This window comes from Camponotus floridanus, unplaced genomic scaffold, assembly GCF_003227725.1.
Source record: "Camponotus floridanus strain SB8 unplaced genomic scaffold, Cflo_v7.5 scaffold164, whole genome shotgun sequence".
Lineage (NCBI taxonomy): Eukaryota > Metazoa > Arthropoda > Insecta > Hymenoptera > Formicidae > Camponotus > Camponotus floridanus.
Genome location: NW_020229286.1, coordinates 257980 through 269431, shown reverse-complemented (window position 1 = coordinate 269431; position 11452 = coordinate 257980).

The window sequence follows — 11452 nt, the reverse complement described above, 5'->3', positions numbered from 1 at the left end:
GCGACAGCATTAGAAAAGCGACGAATGTATCGCGCGATGCACTCGCTGCGCTACTGACGCCATTGCGCTCTGCGCTGCCACGCCGTCTCGTGCGCAGAGCACGTGTTGACAGTAGACGCATTGGCTTATGTCAGACGCGACGCGGAAATCGTTTTATCGTTGCAAAAATCTTAATAGTTTGACAAATTGAAGATAATATTACATCATAAGTGAACTATTCGAAATACGAAAAATACTCAAAATTAAATCTGCCAAATTATTGTTCGCGTCGTATATATATGTGAGCATTTAATAAATAAAAGTTTGATTATATGTATGAAAAAGAAAAAAGAAAAATCTATTGAAAACAAATATAAATATTAAGTTAAATATTTTTTTAAAAAATATAAAAAATATTAAATAATTTAATTCTTTTAACTGCCGCAATTTAAGAAATCGAATAAATGTGTAAAATAATATGTTAGTATTCCTTTTATTAATATTAACGTGAAACATAGCAGCTTTTTCGAGATCTTTTCATTATTTTAATATGAAACCATGCATAAATATACATCGATTATTTGAGAAGTATAGTTTCCGAAAACGAGTACGAATTCGTTCTCTTCGTGTTTCGGAAAAAACAAATTATATACACTTAGCTGCCTACGTGTAATTTGCGGCCGGCTTCTCCTTATCATTAATCAGCATTGCAAACAGTTCCATTAGACGTTTTATTAGTTAGTTCTCAGTTGTTACCTAGACACACATGTATCGCCAAGTCGCGCGGCTTTAATCGGCTCACTTATAATGTCCGATAGAGCCGCGATTAGGATCTACCGCAATTGTGCACGATATGGTAATTTATCGTTTATCTGTACAGGTGTCGATTTATCATTCATTTGTGTTCTGGAAAATTAAAAAATTATAGCGACACGCGTATACGATGTCGTTTGAAAAATATTAATGTTTGACTCAGAGCATTCTTATTATTCCTTTATCTTGTTATCTCTTTAAGAGCATAAAATGAAAATACTTTATATATCTGTTATTGGATAAATAATTATTTTGGAGAAAATTAATTTGAAAAAGTTATAATTTACATACATTCTAAGTGAATTTTTTTATTTGCCATTCTTTTTTCAATTCACTGAAAATTTATAGAATTTTTACAGTTGCGATGATAGTTTGCAAGCTTACTCACAAAATCTTGCGTGTCAAATCTTAAAATAGCCCATTTAACAAGCAGATATCCGAAAATAGGAAGGGGGAAGCAGTAAAGAAATGCATTATTTATCAAAACATGTATAACGATTTATTGAGGATCTATCCAAGCATGTTAAATTTCTTGAAATGCAGGTACCTACCTATATCTACTCGCTAGTGTTACATTAGACGCGCAATTTCACTCGAAAAAACCGACCGTACATACGCATACGGCCCGTGTCTAATTTAGAAGGAGAGCTGCGTTTTGTGTCTGGAGTCGCGTTTTTTTTTTCTCTTTAATGATTCTCGCGCAGATCTATCTTCTTTTTTTGCCGGCACGATCGACGGCCTTGCGTAGAAATAGACGATAGCTAAAAAAAAATTACGATATTCGTCACCTCTGACGGCTCGCTATAATAACGATAATCTGTACATTAAGATCTACAAAAGTACTTAATCTTTCCTCTTGGTCGATCTCGTGGAAGGAAAGGAACAGTCTTCGTCGTGGCCTCTTTCGCGATCGTGAAATGAAAACGATACGTTTACACTGCACGATTTTCTCCAACGAGATCGTGTAACATCGATCCGTATGAAATATATTAGTGTCCGCTAATTTCTTTAACCAATTATCTAATAATTTTGTCGATAAGCGATTTTATTATTTTTATTATTTATTTAGCGATCAAATATTATTCGATTGATTATTCATTAATTGATTTATATATTCATTAATCAGTGATTTGATTGCAATGTTTCCAGCCTTGATGTAATATATTTTTTAATCGATACATTGCATTACACGACACAATCGTGTGATGTAAACGTGCCATTATATTAGATTGGTCGCCGATCGCGATTGTGCCGGCCATCGCAATAAATCTGCGCGTTCGATCAGCTTATAATAGTTTTGATTGCCAGTCTTCGATACTTTGTGTGTTTCTTTTGTGTGGTCTTTCTTTCTTTGTCTCGTTGCTGTTTCTCGCATTTATCTCAAGGCCGAATACCGCGATTGCCGGATGTTCGATTAAATTCTCGTTCGCTCATTAAGTTTTGTGATTAAATGGAAATTTTTTTCAAAATCCATTTTTCATGAAAATATATTACAAATTACGCATTTTACTTAGATTGTGGAATTTTTAGCGAAATAATAAAATGTTTAACTTATTCTTAAATTTAGAAATAAAAAGAAGTATATAAATTTAATTTTATAATTATATAATTAAAGTATGATTAGTTGCACCACAAATTTTAATATGAATAAATTTGTATATTATACATTACATATATGTATGTGTAATTTAAATTTGTGAAATAAAGAAAGTATAACATATTTAATGTAAACAGATAATTTAGTCAAATGTTGAATATTTAAATAAAGTTGAAGCTATCTTGAATTTTATTTATATAAAGATATTTTATTAATTTTATTTGTTTCTCTTAATTTAGTAAAAAAAATTTGACGATACAAATAATTACGAATGATTGTGAATATTTTAACGAGAAATCGAGAATTAAGCCGCGCGATCCCTGGCATAATATCTCAAGTTATCTATTTTCTCGATTCAGAAAAAATGTATGCTTTGATTCACGTCATTCGCGACGCGACTCGCAAATGATTCGGCTCGACTTGCGATAATCGATAATCCAAAAAAGTGAGGTTCGGCTCTCTACAGCGATGTGCATAAATCGAGAAATATTGATCGATCGATCGATCAATATTCAAGAAAAACTTGCTTTTCCGACGAATCAAATGACAAAAAGGGCAGTTCGCTTTACTTCGACTCAATTATTCTAATCACATCTGCTCAATAATGGGATTATCAGATAAATGCGCCATTTGATTCGTCGGAATCGGCTCACGAATTTGATATCTTTAGACGTGATCTCCTCCACAGAAGATTTACAGCTAGTACCAGAAGAAACGCATGCCTGGGACCGATTTCATTTTCGCGATCGACATCTGAATTAAATAATTATTAATAGAAATATTATTCACTGATATTCACTGATTGTGAAATTTTACAAAGTTTTGGAAATCAGATAATTAAAATGCTCGATTAAATTTTTTTAAGAGGAGAAAAAGGAGCCAATATTCTAGATAAATAAATGAAATATAATGTGAGTAAATAAAATATGATATATGAATAAATAAATATGATAAAACGTGATCAGCTTACAATTTTTTAACGCAAATATTGAGAATATAGTCTGAATTCTCAATTGAATTTTAAGTGAAATATATGAAAAAATATTATCATAAATCATTTTGATTACTAAATTTTTATATTTTACGTCCTTTAATAATTTATTAAAGTGCCTTTTTGTGAAGTGATTCTCTCTCTTAGACATTATTTATCCAAGATCGGAATTCTTTCGCGATTTTTGCACAATCAGCCCCTGACACGTAGTGCGTAAACACATCTATGACATGTGCACGACGAATTTTCGACATCCATCGCGATCGACGATCGAGACAGCGCATTCGTGTTTCACGATGAAGAAAACGTTCTTTTGGAATCTTACTTCATGGTAGATATTGATTAAGAAAGAAATTATACAGCTGTAAATTAATCGGAACACCCGATTAATTATATACAGTGAAAAATGCAATAAAATCTCGATCGCCGAAAGTGACATGTAAGATCTATTTAATTCTGAAAGACACGATTGATCTATGATTCGAGAGATCGATCTCAAGAGACTCGATAATATATCGCGCAAAACAGGAATTTAAGAAATCTAATTATCAATATATTTTTCTGTACATTTTATTACATTGAATAATATAAATAAAAAGTATAGTTTTTATAATTCATTAATTCTTCAATTTGATTAAATTCATTGCTTGATTAATTCCTTGATTTTTACAAATAAAATATATAATTAAAATTACTAATTTTATATAATTCTGATAATCTAATAATTTAGTAATAATATGAACTTTTTTAAAATAATATGAAACAAAATATATCACTGTTATATTACTAGTTATATAATGAATAATTTGTGACGAAGGTAAAAGTACATTTCGAGAATCTCGAAATCGTTCGTCTCTCATCGGCTATACACCATTATACGGAGAAAAGACTGATACAAAATCTATGTCCAATCAGAACCGACACATACAGATAGAATAAACTGCATTTAGTCGTTAGTAATATAGCGATTAGCAGTGATTGGTTGCTTCTTTTCTTACGTTACGTAGAAGTAGAACTGTGATAGGCATCGACATTACATCTTTTTTTTTCACTTTGTTTCTCTTTACAATTTGTCTCCTATTTACACAATGAGTACATTGCATCTTTGTTACGACTTATTGAGTCTTATATCACGTGTGTTACGATATAATCTACGGTATAATAATATCGTACGGCAAATATCTCGTGACGTCTTCGCTCGCGAAAAAAAGATACATTATCGCCAAATAATTTTTGGCGATATTATCAAACAATACTGTTTCTGCTACATTATTCGATCGAAATGCACAATACTTATAATACATCACTTTCTATGTTACAATATAATGTGCTGTGCATTATAGATTATAGAAAATACAAAGAAGATATATTTGGTCGCCAAATGTCAATTCTTATCAGAAAAATTTAGTACTTACTATTTACTACTTTAAAAATTTATTTTTTTCTTTTAATCTGATAGAGGGCACAAACAATTTTATTTAAAATAATTATCTAATTTTTCAAAGTTAATTATTTAAAATTAATTTTTCAAAAATAATTATTTAAAGATAAATATCAAAATATAAATATAAATTTAAAATTTGTATTTAAAAAGTACAATAAAAGCTTGACACATTTTGTTTTTCAAATTTAGATCGAAGAAAATTTTATATTTAGGCTAGAAATATAACAATTACGAAAAATAAATCCTTCTTTCGCTCTCTATTATTTCCAATTATATTAATTCGAATTACATTAATTCGGATTAAAATTTCGCGACTTTCGTAAAAAAATTTTCGTCGAAGAACCGCTGCGTTTCTATAATATCTATTTTATTCCCCATATCTTTCCGATCGTTAATCATCGTTACAATATTATACAATGTCCATATATATAGTGGTGGAACTCTACTAATGTATATTAAATATAACAGCATCGCAATGAGAGTTGTACTGTTTGACGATGAGATGATAATAATAATAATAATCATCTCTTGCTTCTCTCTCGTCGGTGCTGTTTCGTGAATCGTCGAAAATACAAAAATTACACGGCGGAGATCAGCCTCTCTACATATCTATATAGATATATATTTGTTTATATATTATTTTTATCTCCCTTTCTTCTCTCTCTCTCTCCACATCTGCGGTACAATATATATATGTATTATACACATGCTCCACTCTCTTATTGTTGCGTGAAATATTTTCTTCTTTTTAACATATTTTAACGTTATCAGAATCGCAGCGATTTTCGCGCGATTTCGCGAAAGTCACGAGGTCAGGTCCTCTTCGCGAGCGAGCGACGTTTCAGAATTCGCCTCAAGTCGATTAGAGGAAGGAGAAAAACGCCATTTAGTATATTATACATGAGTGTATAGATAGACTGCCATAATTAATCGCGTGTCACGACAAAATCGATTTTTTGCGATATACATCGTTGTCGGAAGGTAAAATATTTCCGTCAAATATCGACATAATTAATCGTTTTATAAACGGTGTAATTTAAACAGCATAAAGTAACACGAAATTTTCTTAGTGTAAAATTTCTACAGTGCTATTATTCACAGTTTTAATGTTTCAGAATTTGTAGAATATTCTGCGTAGGATCTTTAAATGGAAAATTACAATTAAATAGTTAATTTCTTGAAACTCGCTTAATTATCGGGCAGGCTTAATTATTCGTGCATATGTTTGTATATGTCTGTGTGTATGTGTGTATGTGAAATATGTAACAATGTGTAAGAAGGCATTGCCAGCAGCAGCTTTTCCTAAATTACGTTATTTTGGCCGTGAGTTTAGAGTGGTTCGGGCCCGAGTTGGCGCGAGTAAAATTAGTGAAAATGTGCGCCTGTTCCTAAGGGGGGCCCTTGACATATTACGCACACATATCGACTAAATCGTAGAGGGACAAATTTCTACGTGTAATGATACAATAGCGTCTCGACACGTTGAGAAAGGAGAAACTCCGTTAGAGAGATGTACACATATGAGTATTACCCTTAAAGAGGATTAGATGTTGAAAAAGAGCTCGCGCACTCGTTTTTTACACCGCTTTACATATACATTTACGAGTACACACTGTCAAAGATCGTCAATTCCTATTTACAAAGTCGCGCTAACTACACCGGTCTTAACCGTAAATAGTAATTAGACACACGAGTCCACCGAGAAATTCATTTATTTGTCCTTTAATCACGGATGCGAGAACCCACAAGATCCTGACCGTGATTAAGATGCTCTCGAACTACTCTAATATTAAATAATCAATTATTAATTTTACCGTTAATAATTACCGTGATCAGTTCGGTAATTAATTATTATATAAATAATTGATTTCCAGTATCAAGAGAATTTATAGTTGATTTATTTTTGTAATAGATAATTGTTAATTTCAAATTTATTCATTAGTAATTAATAAATTTATAATAATTATATTTTATCTCGTATACCACATTGAGAAATTATCATTTTTAATTAATTCTTACATCTTTTTAATTTTGTTATATTACTTTCTAAAATATTTGCATTAAAAAAATTATAATTTCCACATCACGTAAACCAGAATCACTATATAATTGATCGCATTATCTCGTATTCGCGAGTACGAGAGCATCGCAGACGAGAACTACATAGCTCTATTTATAGGACGTACGAAACACCAAGAACGAGAGACATACAGAAGATGAAATCGGAGGATCGATGATCAAAGATCGAGCGTAGTCGCGTTTGAAATCTCGTGTCCGAGAGATTCTCATCCGGTAATACTTATAAAAAATAACAGCACACTCCGACGAGGCGTCTCTGAAATATATCTTACAACCGCCTTATCGGCGATCATCTCGATTCTTTCGATCGCAATCGCGTCGTCTAAGGCGAATCGGCTCGATCAGCGATCTTAGAAAATCCCGCGTTGCTATTCTACACGTATGTATATTTCACTCGCGCGAAAAAAATAGAACGCGTTGCAAGAAGCCGTTCTTGAAATTCGATCCATCGAACCCTGGCATTCTAAATATACGTCGATCGATGTTTAGTATCATATCGAGGATCGATCGTTGCCCGAGGTTGGAAGATCGAAACGAAATTGCAAGAAGGACGCCTCCAGCTCGCGGGCAGCTTACGTCTAATTGTTGAAAAGTATCTGGATTATTCGCTTTTTTTTTCTATCCCGTGACGAGAGCGCATCGTGGCGCGTGTCTTTTTGCGAGAGCGAAGAATATCTACATTCTATTTCTACCTATGTACAGCTCCGCTATTGCTCAAACGCTAAGACGTTTGAAAAGGCTTCGGGCTACTTTCAAGGTACGCGAATATCTCCTCGAAGTCCTCCGAAGAATCGTTGAGTATTTATACAATCGGTTGGGCTCGTCCTCGTTCGTACAGAGTATTCGGTAATAGGTATGTTTGTCAGATAGAGCGATATCTTTTGTTGGAAATTAAAGTATCAAAATTTAGTTCAAATATTTCTTTCATAGTTTTGAAAATTCTAATTAATGTAGATTACGTAGATTATTTATATAGATTAAAAATTGAGGGAAAAGTAGCATTATTTCTTAACGATTTATTAAATATATTAGAGATTTGCTTTGATTAAATTTAGATTCAAAGTTTTAATTTTCTTTATGTATATAATATTTTGGAAATTATAAAAAAAAGCTGATAATTTAATATTTTATTCAAAGACACTCAAAATGTCATTATAAAAAAAATGTATCTGGAATGTATCTTATCTAATTCTTATTTTATTTGAAGTTAGTATCTAACAGATTTTTTACAGATTTCATATATATTTGATAAAATTGTGGAATTCCAGAAGCTCTTGAGAAATCAAGATAGATTCTATCAATTATATTGAAATTTAAAAAATGTACATTATTTAACATTCGTAATTTTTTTGTTATTAATTAGATAATAATTAGATAATAATTAGATATTAATTAGATAATAATTCAATTTTTGACAAAAAATATCACGTCTATCAAACAAACCTATCATCGAATACCTTGTAGATTATATTGAATTGCAAAATGTTCCATTGCTAATATACTTTTAAAAAGACATACATACAATGAAAAGTGACTTCGTTCGATTTTACACACAATTTTACGTTTGTTTTATTTTTTATTTAAACTTTGCTTCACTTGATACGTGGTTTTGAATTTTTCTCTTTATCGCTTTTTTTTATAGAACGATATTATATTTAATTCGGCAAATTGAATTTGTTTCATCTTTTTTCACAAAATAGCCTTACAATTAGTTATTGCGATTATCTTGTTAGTCTTGTTACCTTCTCTTTAGCCATCATGATAAATCTTTTGTGTAAATTGTCCTTGAAACTGTCCACAGACTCTTTATTGCATATTCTTGCATAAATTGACGCGCTTGGTCAATAACGTAGTATGTTTCTGTAAAACTGTATGTGTACCTCTGTTTTTATTAATAATTAATATCGATTTACTAATTTGCATTATGAGTAACATAAATTTCGAACTTGCGTCACTAAAAATTTATATACATTAACATTTTTGAAACGTATCAAAGAGAAATAAAAATTTATATTTAAAATTGCTCGCTTCTGTTGCTAACTTTATTATAATAGCTTTATCTACGGTCCTGTGAGTCGCGATATTTTAAATGCAATTCGCAAAACGTATGATTGCAACACATAATGTCTCGTTTGTATGCTACTTTATGATTCATATATAATTGCATGGATAAAGGTTTCTTTCGACTTCTTTATACACCGATATCGGCAAATACTTGCCAATCTTTCGATATCTTGAACTTTTATAACCAGTATCAAAAATGTTAAAGAAATCGAAGTCTTATTCCTTAAAAGTAGCAAACTATCTTCATAAAGTATATTAAATTCCCGTGAGATAAAAATAACTTGAGTAACAAAATTAAAATATATATTTAAAAAGATATAAAAATAATACATTAAAAAGCAAGATAAGTGATATTTTGAATAACTGGAAATTAAAAAATTAAATTAAATTTTTTTAAATGTTAAGTAAATGGTTTGAAGTTGCATATGCAATTTTCGAAACTTGATATTAATTTTTAGTTGTGAAACTTTTAGTTGTGAACTTTTGGACTTTTATCATTTAATTTTTTAATATTTATTTTAATTTAAAAAAAAAATTATCTTAAAATATTATAAATGCGTTTTTTAAAGTTTCACAAAGATGTGAAAACAGATTTTAATTTCGACTTTTAATATCATTATATTGTGAAAAAATTAATTTAAAAGGTAATTTGAAACCTGAGAAATTGGTGAAAATCGAACAAAGTCGCATTCAATCTTCATACACTTAAATTCTTTACATATTCATTTATCTATACATATCACTACCTTACTTAAATTGTATCGATGTATAGTAATAACCGTATAATAAACGTGATAATATTAAGGCCTCTTATAGTTACTAACGACAGGTCGTCAAAATTTTATCTCGGACCGCTACGATTACACTACCGATAGGAAAGCGACAAGAATCGTTTTATTTCATCTCATAGTCCACATAGAATCGCCGAATATCGAATGTTCCCATCGAATTATCTTTTTCAACTACAAAAATATAGATTTTAAAAATATAAGCACATCGTAAAATCAAATTTTATAATTTTTTTTTAACTGCAAAAAATTACAGTAAATTATTTGTATATAATTTATCATTAGAAATTCATAAAACATTATTTTTCCAATTTTTGCAGTCCTTTTATTAATTATTATTCTTATGATGATTATTTTGGAAAACTTTTTAACTATTATATTCATAAAGAAATGTCAACGAATCAATAATATAAAAAATTCCATATTGATGTAAATAAAATCTTACATTAACAAGATATCAGACATTTTCTGTGATACGCTCGACATCGGCAGGTATTTATATGTGTCGCAAGAGATTCGAATTATTTACAATTTGTACAAATTTGCGAATTCTTTGACGAATTCCAGAAAAAAGTCACCGACAAGACGCAATTAAATTGTTCGCTCGCTGCCAAATCGTGTAAGAAATAATCATCGATTAATTACGTCCTATTCGATTTATTTTTGTTATCGTGCGAAAGAAATTGGTTTAAAATTCGCATGAAAATTTATATTTGCAATGTTTCGACTGCAATGAAACAAAAATTAAACTTGCATTAAATCAAATAAGGGACATTAACGTGCAGTGGAAGTTAAAACAAATTAATTGATTTAATTAAATTAATCTACTAATAATTCGCTTCTTATATAAAAAAATATTAATTTAAAAATAATAATAATTAATTAATTTAAACTTAAATGTAAAATATGCTAAAAAGCCAAGAATAAAAATGTGAGGAGGAAGGAGAGATATAGAATTAGGTTTGTATAGGATGTGCAGGATTGTGCGAAATCAAAGAAAAAAGAACCATCGCTTTCGATCTTTTTTTTTTGCTCTTTTCTCTTCCGTAGCTTTATTGTTCGGTGCATCTTTTTCGTGCCAACCACTCTCCATAATGAAAGCATATATTCGCTAGCGTGGAATATATGTAATCTTATATTCATTTTATGTTTTTCTGTCGCTTAATTATTCATTACTTCTAAAACGTAGATAGCTTATCACCTAGCCTCCGGTATCGCAATTTTTCTCGTTTTTCTCATTACAAGAACGCCAATGCGTGCGCGTCTAATGTGTTTCAAACGCAATACGCGCTTATATGCATGCGTGTGTAAGAGGACACAAGTACGTATACAAGTAAGAATGCGCAATTGATTTTTATATCGAAGTAAATCATGAAATGTGTCTGACTGACGACCAGCTAGAGTGAACCTACGTATTTACAAATCTCGTCATTGAAAATGTATTCTATTTTTAATAGGAAACATTAATCGCATTATTCTCTTTCTAGCTTTTTTTCTTTAGTTTTCACATCAGAAATTGAAATCGGTATAATTTGGACGAAATAAAATTTTTATTACGTGCGCAAAAATCGTCTATTCGTTCACGATAATAGACGAATACGATGTTAAAATTAATATGATAATTATTTAAATTAAAGTGTTACAAGTTCTCTTAGTATTTAGAAAATGTTTTTCTGAAATAAATTAATAACTTTAGT